Source organism: Pleurodeles waltl, chromosome 3_1, assembly GCF_031143425.1.
Source record: "Pleurodeles waltl isolate 20211129_DDA chromosome 3_1, aPleWal1.hap1.20221129, whole genome shotgun sequence".
Lineage (NCBI taxonomy): Eukaryota > Metazoa > Chordata > Amphibia > Caudata > Salamandridae > Pleurodeles > Pleurodeles waltl.
Genome location: NC_090440.1, coordinates 200,731,149 through 200,749,561, shown reverse-complemented (window position 1 = coordinate 200,749,561; position 18,413 = coordinate 200,731,149). Strand labels below are relative to the sequence as shown.

The window sequence follows — 18,413 nt, the reverse complement described above, 5'->3', positions numbered from 1 at the left end:
ATAGGTTTCTATCTTTGCATGCAGTCTGACAGTATTTTTTCCTTTTCCCAGATCCTTCCAATCATGAGGTAGGGAATGTCTACTGATGGTTCAATGTCTGCCCTCAGTTCCTCTGCAGGAATATTGTCAGGTCCTGTTGCCTTCCCATTTCTCAGATGTTTGATTGATTGCCATATTTCTTCCTTGGTTGGTCTGCTGCAGTTGATTGACAAGTCCCTGTCAGCTGGCAGTATGTCTGGTTGAGACTGTGGCAGGGGCTGGTTCAGCAGTTCTTCAAAGTGCTCCACCTATCTTCATTGTTGGCCTTCCTTACTCAGGATTGTCTTCCCAGCTTTGTTTTTAACAGGCCTTTCTGGCTCGCTGTAACTTCTGGGGAGTTTCCTTGTTATGGTGTAGAGCTATTTCAAGTTCCCATGGCTCGCTGGGCATCTGTGGCAAGACTATTGATGAATCTTCACTTGTCCGCTCCTAAGCTTCTCTTTGCTTCCTTGTTGGTTTTGGTGTATTTGCCTGGAGCGTTTGTTTTTTTCTGCTCTTGTTTGGCTGGTGTTGACTGCAGATTTCTTGTCCTTTACCTCCTTGTTTTTGAAGAGAGTCTCAGTGGATATCCATGCTTTATTCTGGTGTTTCTTGGGGTCCAGTAGCTCCTGGCAGGTTGATGTCACTGTTTTTTTTATCTTCTCCCACTGACTTTCTACTTGGTCTCCGTTGTCCTCTAGTTCTTGCAGGACTTCAAACTTGTTACTGAGGATGACTGAGTATTCACTCAGTTTTGATGTATCTTTCAGGAGGGTGGTGTTACATTGCTGGCGTTGGTTTGTTGGTTCCATCCATGCTTTCTTCAGCTTTAGCTTGAGCCTGGCCAGGACAAGGTGATGGTCCAATATCATATCTGCTCCTCTCATCACTCTGACATCCTGCATGGGCCTCTGGATGTTCTTGGCAATAAAGGCAGGCTGTTGAATGGTCTGGCAACACGCATGTTGCCGTGCGTATTATTTTGCGTGGGAATACACTACCCTCTGTCACCAGACTGTTAAGGACACAGAGATCTGCAAGCCTTTCACCAGTCTTGGTCATGTTGCTAAGGCCAATGTTGCCCATGGCTTCTTCTTACCTGGTGTTGCCACTTACAATCTTGACATTGAGGTCCCCCATCAGTATTGTGATGTCTCTCTTAAAGCATTTCTGTAGGATAGACTGGATTCTGTTGTAAAATTGTTCTCTTTCCTCTTTTTGCTGCCATTTCTAGGAGCATAGCACTGGAGAGCATTCATGTTGACCCTATTTTTCTTTGTGCAGAAGACTGCTGTGATGATTTTTGGACTGTGGGCTTCCCATCAATCAAAGCTCTTTTGGCTGCTGGCATTAGCGTCAGTGCTACTCAGTGAGTAGGTGGGGCATTCTCTTTTAAGTGTTCAGAATGCAGCAGCATTACTCCTGGAGCCAGTGTTTTCTCTACGGACTGTGTCCATTTGGTCTCTTTGACGGCAAGCAGGCAAGGTTGTATTTTTTCACTTCCGCTCCTACTTGGGCTGTTTTGCCTGTCTCAAACATGGTCCTTACGCTCTATAACCCAATGGTGATGGTCTTGGTTAAAAGCAGGTGGATCAGCTCTGTGGGTTCCATGGATCTCTGGTTTTCAACACAAAGCATCACAGCCCTCTGTGAAGGAGATTCCTCTCTCACCAAGGTGGGGATGTCTTTTGGTTGATGTATCTGTAGCTAGGATTTTTTACATGGTGGAGTAGCTAGCCCCTCACATAATCCTCCTCCTTCCACAGCTGGGCTTGGCACCGGCCATGGAGGAGTTCTTTCATAACTCACATTTGACCATTATTGTTACTGTTCATGTTTAGACTGCCTATCACTTCTTTACGTGAGATACCTATAGTCTCTATGGAGTTCCTATCTCCTCAGTTGAGGGTAATTTGATGCCCTATAGGATTATTTGGGGCATTTGGATTCACAATGGAATTCTTAGGTTGTATTTGGTTAGATACAAAAGCTTTATCCTGTAGTGCATTAAATTATATTTAACTGGTTCCCACTCAGAGTTCAATGGCAAAAATAATTTTTGACACCCTGAGGTTTAGGTGTCCCCTGGGAATCATGGGTGTTGGTCTGGGGTCCATAACGACCCCACTTCCTTCCATTTGTTTCTATTGTGCAGCTACACTGGCTATTGGATTCAGTAGAGGGAGCCAGACTCTTCTGCACTTGTTGGTGTTTAGGGATAACCATTTATTAATATGCAAGAATTAATTTTTCTATCTCCATTCATTTTTACTCGGTTACATCCAATAGGTTTCTCTGCGTTACTTGCAACAAATAACCATTTTACATTTTCTAGTGTGTTTGACCATTCCAGGTTTCTGTTCTCTGGATTGTCCACCACTTCCTTGGGCTACTATGGTTAGCCTCACTGGCCATTTGGGCTTCTGATTCTGTCAACCAAGCTTATAACCCTACCTTAAAACTCATACAATGCTCTGTCTCGGTTTGCATTTGGTCCATGTTTAACCTGTTGGTCAGTTTTTTCATTTTGGGTTCCCCCTAGATTTTCGGCCTCTGTGGCCTTGTTTTCCCAAACATACGTTTTCTTAGGATTTTGTCTGTTCTGTACCTTTGAAAGTATTCTTTAAAAATCCACACTTAATGTTCCTGTTTCAGTCTCTTTCTGGCTTATATTTCATATTTTGCCCACAGGGGTTGGTGGCAGTTGAATTGGCCATTGTCCCTCTAGGCTCCAGCTAGGCTGGCAAGGGTGGTCCTTGATTGGATGTACCTGTTTGGGAATCAAACAGGCACTCTTCATTATGAACAGGCATTAAAATCTGCCTCCCTATCGCATTTGATCTTTCTTCATGTGGGTAAATTTTGGTTGATATTGGTAGTGAGGGAATCTGTGAAGAAGTAGGTCACTGGGGGCGTCAACTAATATTGACACACTGGGCACCACCAGTACTAAAGCCAGCTCTGGTTATAGGGTATAAGTGCTAAAGTGAATTGGAAACCACAATTCAGATAATAAAAACATAAGAGCTTGGGTATGGAGTTTTCCTCCTTTTGCAGAAAAGAGAACGGGAAGGCAAGGATGCTGTATATCTTCTCCTCCAATGAAATATGCTTCAATATTGGATGATGATTTCAGTGGCATGGGCTTTGGTGTCATGTTGTTTTCAGTTCAATACAGTAGCAGAAAAACAACAGCAGTAAAAAATAAGAATACAACAATCCATGGAAAACAAAGCATGCAGTAGTAACATGGAGGATATCAATGAGTCTGATAGTAGTGATTTTGTAACAAATATTTTGTAAATTGCCAAAAAAAAACGGGAGACAGCATTATGTGCAATAGTGCAATGTTTAGTTATGTCCACATGTTTAAAATAGGCATAACATACCTCACCATATCTTTAATCCATGCACCAATGCTGTTGGATGCTAGGTAATAAGGTAGGGAGCTGTGGTGTGTGGAGGTCCAGAGTCCTCCCCCTTAGGGCCCCCATCAGTTTATCTCTTAAGTGAAAAAACTAAGTGAAAATTTAGAGAAAGTTTCCAATGGGATGGCATTTTGCATTTATGGAAGCCTTGGATTGATGGAGTAATGAATTTCTCAGAAATGTCTTTAACCCTTGAGTGCTAAGCACAAGATGTTCTCGTCCTCAGCACCATTTGGGTGGGCTGCTCTGTGAACATCCCATCCAGTTGCAGCTTGCGGGGGCAGGGGAAGGGTGGCACATGGCAGGGAGGGGGAGATGAAAAAAAATAAAAGTACCTTCCTCGCCACTCCGCTCCTCTGGCTCCAGTACGTGCAGTCACAGGCTCCCAGCCTGCCCTGCAGCCAATCCTAAAGCTGCTTTCATGCTGCTGGTAGCATGAAAGCAGCTTTAGGATTGGACGAAGCATCCTGGCTGGGCACTCCGAGGAGGAGTGGGAGCCACTGCCTGCTCTCTCCAACCCAGCAACACAGTGCTGGGTTGGAAAGAGCCCAGTGCGCATGTGTGTTTGGCCGGCATGAGACGGCCGGCCAAACATACATGCACCCTTAGGGGAGTACTGTGCACTCCCCCTCCTTCCCTGTCATCGCCCGTGGCACCGCCCCTTTTACAATGTTCCAAAATAAACATAATTTATTATGGTTTTATTGTAAAAGGTTTGCTGCTGCTGCTGGCATGACGCTCCTCCACCATAGTAAGGAGCCGTCCCTCACCCTTGGCACTTAAGTGGCCACAGCCTTCCCTGGGAGTTTCCTCTATTTAATGTGAACTATTTTCCGCTCCTCCAACCTTGACCATTGTAAAGCTTTGCTAAGAGTTCCTGATCTGCACAGGTCTATTTTCGCGAGGCTTAGGGTAGAGGACTAGCTGTCTGAGAGAGACATTTCTGGCAGCTCACACTGACCAGCATACCGCGCTCCCAGGGGATCGATCGGCCTAACAGATAATCCCGACCCAAAGGCAGAGGGGCTCCGGTGGGAGTATAATTAGAACAGCGGGCTGTGCTGATCCACAGTCAGGGACAGTAAAACCCGAGCAGAAAGAGGACAAATAATCCTTCTAAGAAAAGGCAAACAGTGAATGTGTGGGGTCAGTATTGGGGAGGTGTGTGTGTGTTTATGTGTGCATGTGCCCCCTGTATTTTAATTTTCACTGTCCTTTTCATGTACTGACTGCTTTGCGAGTTTGCCGCGGGCAGGGAGACTCAATGCTTATTTTGACCCGAGGTTGCGGGTGAAACCCCCGCCCCTCCAGCCAGTCACTTTTTTGGGGGACTGGCACTTATTTTTCCTCAACAGACTTTGATCTCGAGAGAGGGAAAACACAAAAGAAAGAAGAAGAGAAAGACTGAAAAACAGTAACAAAGGGAGGAAGCATGGTTAAGAACCTATAAGAAGTGAGAGAAGAGGCAGGGAGTGCCTGGTGGTGGATTACAGAGGCACAGGTGAAATCAGGACCAGCACGTGAGTTTTCGGCACTGCCACTTCGGATAGCGCCGACCACGACCTTCTGGGCAAACCTTTGGGTGCAGGCACTCATTGGTTCACAAATTAAACACTGAGGAAACTGTTGTAAGTGTCACAGTACAAGTAACAGTCATTTATATTCAATTTAAGGCTGGAACCAATGCCCGGACAAGGGATAGTTGCCCAGAACTGAAAGATGCCCTGCAGTGAGGGAATTCAGCCAAATTGGACGGCTTAATCTGTAGACGGCTAAGGGAATATTTAAACGAGAGGAACAAATAGTGTGCATAAAACATGATTTATGAGCTTTTTTGTAGCAGTGCGGCCATGTTTGTAAATGACAGAGCTTTTTTGTAGCAGTGCGGCCATGTTTGTAAATGACAGACTAGAGGGTATGTCGGCGATCTTCGCATGAATTGCCCACCGAAAAACAAGGCTGTATGGGAAGCTGGACTATGTATGTATGGAAACTAGACTGACTAGTGCGGGCGGCAGCAGTGAACGTCACTGCCTCACACGATACTTACAAAAGGTGCAGCAGCAAAACAGACTTCCGTCAACAACTAGTCCCCGAAATATTATTCCGTGAACTCCTCTTCTTATCTCCAGTTTTGTCTTGCCTTCCAGAACTCATGTGCCCAGATCTCAGGAATCCCCTGGTGCTGAGGAAATACAACCGCGACTGCAGGTTTGAAAGATGTTAGTGGATTCTGGTGAATGGGCAACAACACAACCACCTTTAGTCCCCTTTGGGACCTGTGACTGATGCCACCATCATCTCACACTTGAGTGTTGTCCTTGCATCCACCTTTGCCTGGCTTTTAAATGAGCACTCCGTGGCATGTTTGGAAGGGTATGTGGATAACTCAGTGGGTCAGGAGTAGTTTCATAGGGAGCATATGAGAGTAGCAAGCTGAGCGAATTTTCTGCTCTTTAAAATTAAAATATTCTCACAATTCCTTTCCTGTTCCTCTTCCAAATGGCAGGAAACACTGGGGTTCTTTCTTGAGATGCATTAAGGTTATTGTCTGTATGGGGATTTACCTCGATACGCTCTTTTACTTTACCAATCGTACCTTCATTTTTTTAATTCTCTTTCATCTTTTGTTTTTCACGCGTTTCACCATACCTCAGCCACGTGTAATAGCTTCAACTTATTTAAGTTTTTGTATCACTTACCATGGGATTTATTTAACTGTATTCACACACATTATTCTTTCTACGCCTTAACATTAATCCTGTGGAACTTTGTTTTTTATATGTTAATGGTATTCAGCTTTTTTTCATGCTCCTTTTGCTCTAACCAGAATTAGATTTTTCTTTCTGATGGTTTCTAAACAATTATATCTATAACATTAGTTCCTATAGATAACATGACTCTCCCTAAAATATATAGAGTAGTTTAAATTCGACCCCTAAAGCATTAGGAAGATGTCAACTGAGAAGGAGGTAATCTAAACAAAAACTCTTGCTAATTCTTCCAACAACTCCGGGACAAGAACACAAGGCTATACATAAATGTAATCCATCACTTGAAATTATAGGTTCAGTGTTAACACACAGAAGGTTTTACCCTGAAATAGTGGCATAATGCACAAAAGAAGTGACGCACGTGAGATGATGGTGCAGATTGAGAAATGTGTAAAGCCAAAATGAAGCTCCAGTTTACTGAGAATCATTAATGGAAAATGAGTTGGTCCAATATCCAAAGAAGGGAAAATGCAATCTGTATTTATATATCACGTTTTCAACCCATAAATGTAGTGAATGCAAGTCTCCATCAGGACAACATGATAGAGAAGACACTTGTGGCAGCTTAAAGAAAGGTCCCAAATATAGCTCGCCTGATTAAACATAGTAATATTTGGGTCCGCCAGAGCATCAGGTCAGAATAGACACTGAATGATAAAGGAACACTTTCATATTTAAGGAAGCCCAAAAGTTATGGAATGCACTTCCAACGTTATGTATGATCCTAACCATCAAACTCTTAAAATGAGGACTTCTATTATTCAAGCACTTTATACAAGTTAGCTGTCCAACACAGACTGTGAAATAATGGAGTTATTTTTTTAAATTATTTTTCTTTGTTTCATCTTATGTACCAGTTAATACATGTTGTATAACGCTTTTTAAACATGTTCTATTAAACATAAAACACACAACACAAAACAAGAACATATAGCACATAATTTAATCATGTGTGCTTCAAAGTACATTAATAATTTAACATTATCCATTTCAATTGATCAAAAAAGTCACAAAGGCTATTGTTTCTTAGCTGTTTCTGAATTTATAGGAAGGATAGGCAAAAATAGTTTGCCTCTGGGATCTAAATACCTCCATGTAGCCCTGACTCCAACACAAAACATGTGTGTAAGAAATTGGGTTATTAGTTGTGCAAGATGTGAAGTAATAGGACCCCAATTATCTCCTTACTGGGAACCAGGTACGCCGTTGTAGCACTTGACTTTCTCAGAGTAGCAAAGCAGAGCAATCCAACGCATATGTAGGGGAGGTAGTGTGGGCTAATAATCGTCATCCACTGACAAACTGCAAAAAACACTCAATAACTAATTTTCCAGTCAGTGTTTTTCTTTTAAAAAGGGAAAAGTACACATATTACACACACACACACACACACTTCTAAGTAGTATGCACTCATTTACAATTATATACATCAGACAGATGGAGTTACCTTTGGTGATATTCTGAAATCACATTTGAGCCCTAGTGGGTTATGCCACCTCCCAATCGCATTACCTCCCAACTATACCAGATAGAACATCACAATACAAGGTGGTGTCATTTTTAATAAAGCAGGTCTATTGGCTTTGTCACAGGGTCACCACATCCATATATAAGATGATCCTGTTGGCTTTGGCAAGGGGACACCACAGTAAAACCACATTATATGAACAATAACCACATGTTAAAAATCATATATCATAGTCAGCAATATGCTTTAAAGAAAGCATTGAAAACATTGAAAATTAGCATAACGTGTGTGAGTTTTTCTTTTGCACATGCAGGCCACATAAAATGCAGCTACAGGACCAACCTATAGGGCTCTCCACACTTCCAAGCAGCACAGCCTTCGGACCAAGCTCCAAGAATGCTTACAAATGCACTTGTTTTGTCTGTTGCTCATAATTTCTGTGACCCCCCCTTAAACTTAGACCATTTTTGAAAATTACTTGGGAAGGGCTTCTGGAACTTCTACAGACCACCAACACCCCTTTTGTCTGTTGGTAGTGCCCCTGCACCACAGAACAGGGAAAATAGTCAAGTGAAGCTCACAAGGTGCATTATGAGTCACTCCCAATGTGGAGAAGTGAATACTTAATTAGCAAGTTTGCTAGCCAAGTGGCTCTGCAGTCTGTTTTTTGTGCTTTTGTTGGGTGTTTTTTGTTGCAAGGGTGCCCTGGTCCCCTGAACCCCTTTGCCATGGTGGGGGTTGCCGGTGGAGCCCCATCGCCCCCACTATCCAACCAGCTCCATGCACTCCACGGGACCCAGCATCTCCTTTGTGCTCCCGGACAGGAACAATGCTCTTTCTTGGCTCCCTCTAGAGCTGGGCAGCTCCTCTGTGCCTGCTGGACAGGGCGGCAGGAGGTGGTGTGCCTGCCCGTTGTTTGGTCTCCTTATGGTCCTAGGGGTGTGGTCCCTAGAATCCACTATCCGTATGCACCTGTGCCCTGCCATTCTGCCACCAAGTATTACTGTGCCAGGCCTGGGGGATAGTTTCACTGGGCCATGAAGGAGTCTGAGGAGGAGGCTGCAAGCACGCTTGCTTTATAGGCAAAGTAACTAACTCACCTTGCACAACCCCAGGCACTGGCACACCAGAGGGTAATTCTAAGGTGTTCCTTCCTTTTCCCTAGGTTTGGCTCCAGTGTGGCTAGTGAAACAATGACAGTGGCAGGCCTGGTGTCATGTTCCTTTGCATGTGCTAGGGGCAGGTTCCTTTGAAGTGTAATCAGGGCAGGGCACGGTTCCTCCCCAATCATCCTGTCAGGAAGACCCACTACCCTCTACACCCTGTCCTTTTGTTCACTGCCTGGCCTCCAATACACATTTTCCACTGGAACGCCGTCACTTGCCTTGGCAACTGGCCACTCACAGATGGGCCGCAGAAACTTTAGACAGGGAAATGTCAACTTTCTAAAAGTCGCAGTTCCAAAATAATAATTTAAAATCCTACTTTACTATTAAAGATGATTTGAAATTTTGATTAAAATGAGCGGGAGAAGTACTTCAATCCAAATGTAGTCATTAATAAATGTAAGAATGTAGCCTAATAATTCCCTATGAAAGCAGCCAGCCTTGCTACAGTGAAAATAGTTTTTGGGGATATTTCTCTCTAGAGACATGCTCAACATTAATTTACAAACGTACTCATGACACTTACTTTCCACACCAGTATCCCAGAATCTGTCAATTCGTCCCTGTATGAATGGGCAATGTCCACCTGCAAAACTTTAATTGAAAAATTGCATTATAAATAGTGCAACTACCCACAGTTCTAATTCTAAACTAAGCACTATGACATACCAGTGTAATAGCACATTTCAACCCCCTTACATACAAATGTATATATATGCAGAACATGGAACACAGCTAGTACCCTCGCAGGGCTGACCTGGCTGGAGGTGAAAGGTCAGAAATGTCGCACATCATATGCCAGAATCATGATCCATGCATGCAATGTAAAAACTGCTAGCCAGCTTCATAACAGGCCCCCTTGCACCATGACACAAGGGTGCAAGCATTGGCACTAGACAGCCAAGGAAAGGACAGGAATTGTACCATAGATTGCTAAATACAATGCATTCTTGTCCTTTCACTTTCATACAGTTCAGCAAGGTGACTTGCTGTGCTGTGCTGGGTGAAATAATTATAAATGTGCCCCTTGAAATATACATATTAGCCTGGCCACACAGACATACCTTACACAACGTGCAGCATGAATGATGATATGTATTGTGAATCTAGCCATAGAAGCAGATTTACCCTCATATTGTGCAGTTTGCATCACATGTGTGAGGGAAAGCAACAATTGCATTTGCAAGCCAAAACCTTCATCAGTGCTGGATATTGCTAAATAGTAACCCTCATTCTGGCAAAGAGCTGCTGTGTATTACTTTACGCCAAGTGCTAACTCCCTATAACGCAACACAGCATTTATGCCAGCTGAGCTGGTTTGTCTGACAGTTTGATACATCTGACACCTGGTGTCACTCTCTATTGCCTTGCAGCTACATTTTGTGATTGAAATGTACCTTAACTCATTTATGTACATTACTTAATGCTGAGGGTACATAAATAAATACCTACTGGGTCTCCGATCTCCAAACCCAGCTGGTCACCACATAAGCCCCACAGGATATAACATCCGCCCAATGATGTTTCAGCTGTGAGACAGTCTGGTCTTCATGGCCCACCAAAGGCCGTGTGCCACTGCACCCTCTCCCATCAATCCCTAGGATCCTTGGTGCAGTATTCTTGGCTTACCCTTCTGCTGGCAGCCAGCATCTGCAGCAGGTAGGTCATGACCAGCCAGATCAATGCACCAACCTCTCCCTCTGTGAAGATCTTACCTCTCCCCTTCCCAGACAATGCCACAAGGGCACGTGCCCTATCAATCCTTAACCCAATAAAACAACTAAAACACTCCTTAAACTCCTAACTATGCCTGAATAACTATTACCTTAAATCAAAGGCCTTCAAACTGGGGGGCAGGCCCCCCTAGGGGGGCCTCAAGTGATCCCAGGGAGGGCGCCAGGCTCTGGCCACAAGAAGCATTATACAGATAACAGGGCTTTGTTTTAAGCAGAAGCATGTTATTGCATTCTAAAAAAGGTAACAGGACCTAACTGCAATGTTTAAATTGGTCTAGACATATTTAAACATTGCCATCCTTATAAAATTGTGAAAAATTCTGAGGGGTTCCAATCATTTATATTTTTCAACTGGGGGGGTGCAACATTAAAAGGTTTGGAGACCACTGCCCTAAATTAAACAAACACACAACAATACAAATACAATTACAAATACAAAATACAACACTTAGGGACAAAAAAGTATACAAAAATAATTAATAGGGACAGATTAGACACAGACTATGCCAGAAACAGCGAAAAACTCCTCAAAACGTCCACAGCCGTCCTCAAACCACCAGAACTAACTAACAGACACTAACAGAAAGTGAAAGTAACATGTACATTTCCTGGTATGCAGCTACCCCCTTTGAATCATTTCCTGGGTGTGACAGGCAGGTTTCCGACATTTGCGTACATTTTTCTGATGAATTGTTACACAAATGTACATTGCGTGATGCAGTACTCTCTCCCAAACAACGCAAGATCTGAGGCTATCCAATGTACCTACACTGTGACCCATATGTTTCCTGCACAGTCTACTTTAAGAACAATGCACATAGCCAAGCAGTTGCACTTATACAGCAACACTAAGGGCCACACAATGGCAGTGATGCATGGGTACTGATCCACGCAACACAGGTGATGCACCGGTTTCAACTCATGCAACAGAGATAATGCACCAGTTCTGATCTGCACAGCAGCAGCAATGCATCAGTACAACAGAAGATGAGTGGCCTATGCTGGAGCAAACACCTTAGGCACACTTCCAAGGGTGGTCAAGGACTGGGGGGGTGCCACTTGGAAGGGCAGACTGACAGATGACAGAGTCCAGGAGCAGAAGCAGGATGGTTGCACGTCTTTTATGTCCTTGAGACTTCAGATCAGGAGGCTAGTCATCTAGCCCTTGGGCCAAGGGATGCATGTGCAGTTCTTCTTACTCAGGGATTGGAACAGCAGGCAGCAGGGCAAATCTGATTGATCCCACCGCACGATTCAGATGAGTAACCAGGGAATGCACCTGAATGTGGCCCACAGTTATATAACCATTAAAAGGTTGATACTGGGCCCTCTGCCCCACTCTTTTTGATTCCCTTTTCAGCCCATTCTCTTCCTCGCTGAGATATGTCCAGGATCCTGCCTTAAGACCTATCATTGAATCAAAAAAACATGTAGAAAGGTACAGAGACTGCTTGGCTTCCCCACGCTCCATTGTATGTCCCTCTCAGCTTGCATCTTTGCTGGACTTTCAAACTCAGACTGGTGGGATTCTTCTACTCCTCATATTTTTCCCAGACAGGCATGGTGTTACCCAAAAAGAAACCCAAGGTCCTCCGTGTGAAGTAGCATTGCAGGCACTTATACACCCATTGTGCAGTCACAGCACATCCAGTGCCCGGTACTGTAATCACCATGTATTATACTACCACCAGCATAGTCACATGCAGCACACACACACACACACACAGTCTGTGCACAGTCTGTGCACACTGTGTACGGTGGACACTGTGCACACAGTGTACAGTCCTTTCATACTGTACTAAAGTGTGTCACTTTTAACACACACTACCAGCACACACACATTTACCATGTGCACACTGTTCCACATTTCACCCTATGCATAGTGTATGTTTTGCACTGTCACATGCATTCAGCACATGATTTTATCATGCACACACTTCCAGTTCAACCTGATATTGGGCAGGGGTGAGTTGACACACAGCAGTCGAACTATAGAAGAGGTGAGTGAGCCTTTATGCCTCACTTCAGTGACCAAGGGTAGAATGGTGATGTTCACTACTACTGATCACTACATAGTATGCTGCCACCAACACGCTTGGGCTGTTTTACTCCTGATAAAGGCAGTAGCGTTCCACAATGATAAAGGTAGCTCTTTGAGTGCCCCTCCTGGTCCAACATGACCGGAATCCATGACACAGGCCTATGTAACGGCACACTTGCATATTCCATGTTTCCCTATGGGAATATACTAGCATTAGGGATCCAGACAGCTATACAGTTGAACACTCAAGCATGGGTACATAACTCTTAACATGCAGAGGAAAATTCTGACCGAACACCAGCATTGGCCATATTACAAATAATTGCATAGGTCCACAACAATTTGTGCTTGCATTGTGACATACATGCCTCACACATTACACATTTCTGTATTCCTTAAGTGATGTTATGCTTGGCAAACATCTTACTTGTCTTACTTTTCAGATAAATGCTGCACAGAGTTCTAATTCAGATTTCAGATAACTGCTACACATTGCTACTTAGGCAGTTAGTATGTTTTGGTACAGGCCTTTGAGCCTCCTTGCAGTGCTCTGCAAAGCATGGTAAATGTGTATTGTATCAATTGTGGGCAAATGCAGACCTTAGATCATCAGCCCTGCAAAGATGTCACATGTGTGCCTTTTGTGGACCCCTACAATGCATGAATGCCAATTTAACAAATGACATTTCAACATCTACACATGAGGATAGGCCTCTGACCATGACAGATGTCACCCATGACCTATGATGGTATCTGCTGCAACATTTGTTCCAGCAAAATGCATGCTAGTCAAAATCTGCAACACACATCAATTTGAAGATTGCCTTAGGGACTGACTTATTGGGAGAATTGTGATCAATCATACACTGAGGGACACATTAAAAATACTTTCATGCAGCAGAACACAGCAAGACAGCTTGCTGTGTTGCATTGCACTGCTTGACAGAGAGAGGACAGGAATGCCCCATATCTATGTAGATATGGGGCACTTCTGCCCTATTATGCAGTGCCCTGCATCACATTGGCTTGCTGCATTGATTTGTTCTTAGTTTCAGGCATGCCTCATGTTTAGCAGCAGCTCAAAAATGAAGATTCATAGACATACACACAAACACCACACAACGAAGGGGTTCAATGAATACATTCATTAGATGATATGTTGTAGGAAGCTGGCTCTGTTTATACTATACCAAAGTAAGGTATAGTGTGCACACACTTCAGTAGATCCCCAGAGGCTTTACTGAAGGTAAAGTAGATAATACTAATGTTTTCTTTTGTGGTAGTTTGGTTGAGCAGTTAGGCTTATTAGAGGGTAGTGCTGTTTTTGGATGTTTTCCCCGTGTAGCCTGCCATTCTGAAGCATAGGCCTAGTTCATAGTCCACCACATCTTGCTTAGTTTCGTCTAGAGGTTTTTCCTAACCCTCTTTCACAAGAACAACTGGTTCCCTAACTGGATGGCCAACCAAAAGTTCAAAGGGGGAAACCCTACTTTCTTCTGAGGCACCTCCCTGTAGGTGAAAAGCAGGCATGGCAAAAGGACATCCCATCTCCTTTTGAGATTTTCAGGGAGCCCAATGATCATACCCTGCAGTGTCTTCTTGAACCTTTCAACAAGTCCATTGGTCTGTGGATGGTATGGTGTGGTGAACTTGTTGGTCACCCCAAACTAATTCCACATGTGTTTCAGGTAAGCTGACATGAAGTTGGCACCTCTGTCAGAAACCACCTCCTTAGGAAACCTTACTCTAGTAAAGATACCAATGAGGGCTTTGGCTACTGCAGGGGCTGTAGTAGACCTAAGGGGAATTGCTTCAGGATTTCTGGTAGCATGATTGAAAACTACCAGTATATATTGGTTTCCTGATGGGTGGTTCAAGTGGACCTACTATGTCAACACCAACCCTTTCAAAGGGAACCCCACCCACTGGCTGTCGAATGAGGGGGACCTTTGGGTGGCCACCTGCCTTACCACTGGCTTGGCAGGTGACACAGGAGCTGCAAAACTCGTTCACCTTCTGAGACATATTGGGCCAATAGAAATGGTTGACTAGCCTATCCCAAGTTTTGGTTTGGCCCAGATGCCCAGCTCGGAAGATGTCATGGGCTAGTGCGAGGATGAATTCCCTGAACTGCTGAGGCACTACCACTGACCTGGTGGCACCAGGTTTGGGGTTTCTGGCATCAGTGTATAAGAGTCCCTCCTCCCAATAGACTCTGTGGGAGCCGCCACTGACATATCCCTTTTCCTGACCAGCAGCTTGCTGTTGCAGATGTTCAAGAGTAGCACAGGTTCTCTGTCCTTGGCACAGCTGTTCCCTAGCCCCCCCCCCCCCCCGGGCCTAAGAGCTCAACCTGGTAAGGTTCAGATTCCATGGGCTCTGTTCCCTCTGGGGTGGATAAGTCCTCTTTCTGGGAAAAGGAATCCTGAGCTTTTTGCTGTTTAGAAGCTGGTCCTCCAGTCTTCTTACCCTTTCTCTTGGAAGATTGGGCCATTATTCCAGGTGCCAACACTTCTTTTTTGCCCTGTGCTCGACTCTGCACTCTGGCTTTCACATACACTACCTCAGGGAATCCCAGCATGGCTGCATGAATTTTGAGTTCTACCTCAGCCCATGCTTAGGACTCCAGTTCATTGCCTAGCAGACATTCAACTGGGACTGCAGTAGAGACCACTACCTGTTTCAGGCCAATAACCCCTCCCGATTCAAAGGTCACCGTAGCCATGGGATGGACCTCAGTTACATTATCAGCATTGGTAACTGAATATGTTTGTCCAGCTAAGTACTGTCCCGGGGAAAACATTTTTTCTGTCACCAAGCCTAAGGGCTTCTACTCTAGTCCCAATAATTAAGGGATGCTGTCTGTATTATTCATGTAGGGGGACAGACAGCAAGAGTGACAACATCTACCCCATCCCTCAGTGACTGGAATAGCTTCAGTGTGAACACTGATTTGCTCTGGGCACACTGTAGATCCCACCTGGAGACTGGTTATACTAGTGCTAGCTAGTGCAGTATTAGGGGGATTCTTTTTGGGGCAGGCCAAGTCTCCAGTTTGGTGTCAAGTCTGTCTACAGTTGAAACACCAGGCCTTTTGGGATCAGTTCTCAAAGGAGAGCTCCCTAGTGAAACATTTGCACAATTCTAAATTCCACAAGCCCTCTCAAAGGTTGTGAACCATTTGGTGATGTCTTCACCATCCTCATACTTGGGGATAATCCCTTTGGAAATTTTAGAGTCACAAGATTCCTCTCTTAAGTTGTTGCTGCCATTAATGGGTGCAAAGCCCATTCCCGCTCTTTCCCTTTCTAGAACTGGGAGTCCATCCTCCAAAGCTAATCTCTTGCCCAACCTTGCTAAAAGGCTGTCCTCTTCACTGAGGCTGTCCTCAGTGAACCCAGTAGAACCTGACCGACCTGTGTGAGGCCTAGGTGCTGTGGGTACTTTCTTTGGGGGCAGGAGTGCGGGGCCCTGTCCTCCCTAGTTAGGTTAAGATGGGGGAGGTCATCCTCCTGATCCCTAACTTTTTCCCCATCTGAGGGGAGAATATCCGCCTCAGCAGGGTGTTTCTTTGTGTACTCTGCCAAGAGATCCTGGAGCTGGACCTTGGTAGGGTTGGAACCAGTTTTCATCTTTTTGAGACTGCAAAGAGACCGTAATTCTTTCATCTTGAGATGAAGATAAGGGGTCAGGTTGAGCTCAACAACCATTTCCTCTGAGCTGCTCATTATGTTACTAAAGTTGGTGCTTCCTTTAAGGACCTAAGACTACTTCTAGTTACTTTACCCCTAACTTACAGTAACTTTTTTAACTTTTTGAGAAATGCTAAAGGAGACTTAACCAAGGCCCTAACAAAACTTTTTAAAAATTTGAAAAATGGTCAATTCAAAAATCAATTGTATCTAAGTGCAATTTTGGAACTTAGTCATGTGATCAGATGTTGGCTGAGTAGTCTATCAAATGCAACATCATAAACCCCACCACTGATCCACCAATATAGGAAGCTGGCTCTATATATACTATACCAAAGTAAGATATAGTGTGCGCAGAGTTCAGTGGATCCCCAGAGGCTTTACAGAGGCTAAAGTAGATAATACTAATGCTCTCTTTTGTGGTAGTGTGGTTGAGCAGTTAGACTTAGTAGTGCTTGGCATTTGTTGTAAACACAGACAAGAAATCAGGCAATACTAACTCCATGGCTATTGACACTGAGGGTGGGGCACATTCCTAAACCTATTGGCTATTACCCTCCAAGGCAAGATGGAGGATTCTGCTAGGAGGGGTTCACCTCAGCTCTGGGCACCCTAGGGGGGGTCCCAGCTAGGGTGGCCACTCCAATTTTCCCACCTGACCTGCTGCCAAAAGTGGTGCCTGGTCCTGGGGGCGGGCATCTTCACTAACTGTAGTGCCCTGATGCAGCAAAACGAAAAGCAGGAGCCTTTGAGGCTCACAGGCAAGTGTTGCTATTCCTGCAGTGGGGAAGTGTGAAGCACCTCTACCCAGGTCAGGCTTTGTCCCTGACTCCTGAGACCCCCGTGGGGTCTGAAACTCCTCTTTTAGTGGCAGGCTGGCATAGACCGGTCAGCAGCCACACACTAGAGAGTTGGGTGAATTTCAGGGAGCATCTCTAATATGCCCCCTGAGTGCATTTCATAAGAAATCCAACTGGCATCAATGTGGTTTTATTAAGCTGAAAAATCTGATATCAAACTTCCCAGCATTCAGTGAAGCCATCATGGAACTGTGGAGTGTGCAATGACAAACTCCCAGCCCATGTACTCAATAAGGATACACTGCACTTACAGGGTATAAGAATAAATTTAGACACTGTAGAGGCATATTGCTCATGCAGCTATGCCCTCGCCTGTGGTATACTGCGCCCTGCCTTCGGGTTATAAGGTCTGCTAGAGGGTTGACTACCTATGCCACAGGCAGTGGTTTGTGGGCATGGCAGAGGGATGCCATGTCGACTTTACATTTTTATCCCTACCAACACACGCAATCTGCAGTGGCAGTGTGCATGTGTTTGGTGAGGGGTCCCCTCGGGTGGCATAATGCATGCTGCAGCTCTGGGGGAACTTCTCTGACCACAGGGCCCTTGGTACCACTGGTACCTTTTATAGGGGACATAGCTGTGTACAAGAGGTGTGCCAATGGTGGAAGCAATGGTACAGTTTCAGGGAAAGAGCACAGATGCTGAGGCCTGGTTAGCAGGATCCTTGCACATACTCAGTTCAGTTAACATCAGATATCAAGCAAAAAGTGAGGGGTAACCTTGTCAAAAAGGGGCCCTTCCCTACATATGTTAAATAATTTTTGTCATTAAGGCCATCATGTTCATGTAAATATGAAAAGAAAATTTGCCACTATTTGGTCCTGCCTCACACGATTTGCCATTGTGTGCTCTGTATCTGCAACAGTTTCATCACCCTCTTCCGGTTCATGTCGGATTTGTTTTGAAACATACGTTATGCAGTATTGCACACACTAAGATAATCTTTCAGACCACAGTAGGCAAGTACAGGAGTCTTACATCTGTTTTGCCAGGCAGCAGAAATGGGACTCTTGAACCTCAAATATTCACTCCACAATGTTTCGTGATTTATTCACAGCGGAGATGTACTTTTTTCTGCCCATCCGTCTAAGGATTTTGGAATAGGGTCATGACCCATGGCTGCAAACCATATCCTTGTTCACCTGAAAAATAGGAAAAAGGCAACATTCAATAATTTGGTACATTGTTACTTAGACATAACTAACTATGTATGTTAAGTATGCAGAC

At 44.5% G+C, this 18,413-nt stretch overlaps 1 pseudogene; it reads right to left on the bottom strand.

Moving 5' to 3' along the window:
- Positions 1-8: 8 nt before the first annotated feature.
- LOC138283389 (uncharacterized) lies at positions 9-1,629 on the bottom strand (annotated as a pseudogene).
- Positions 1,630-18,413: the final 16,784 nt, after the last annotated feature.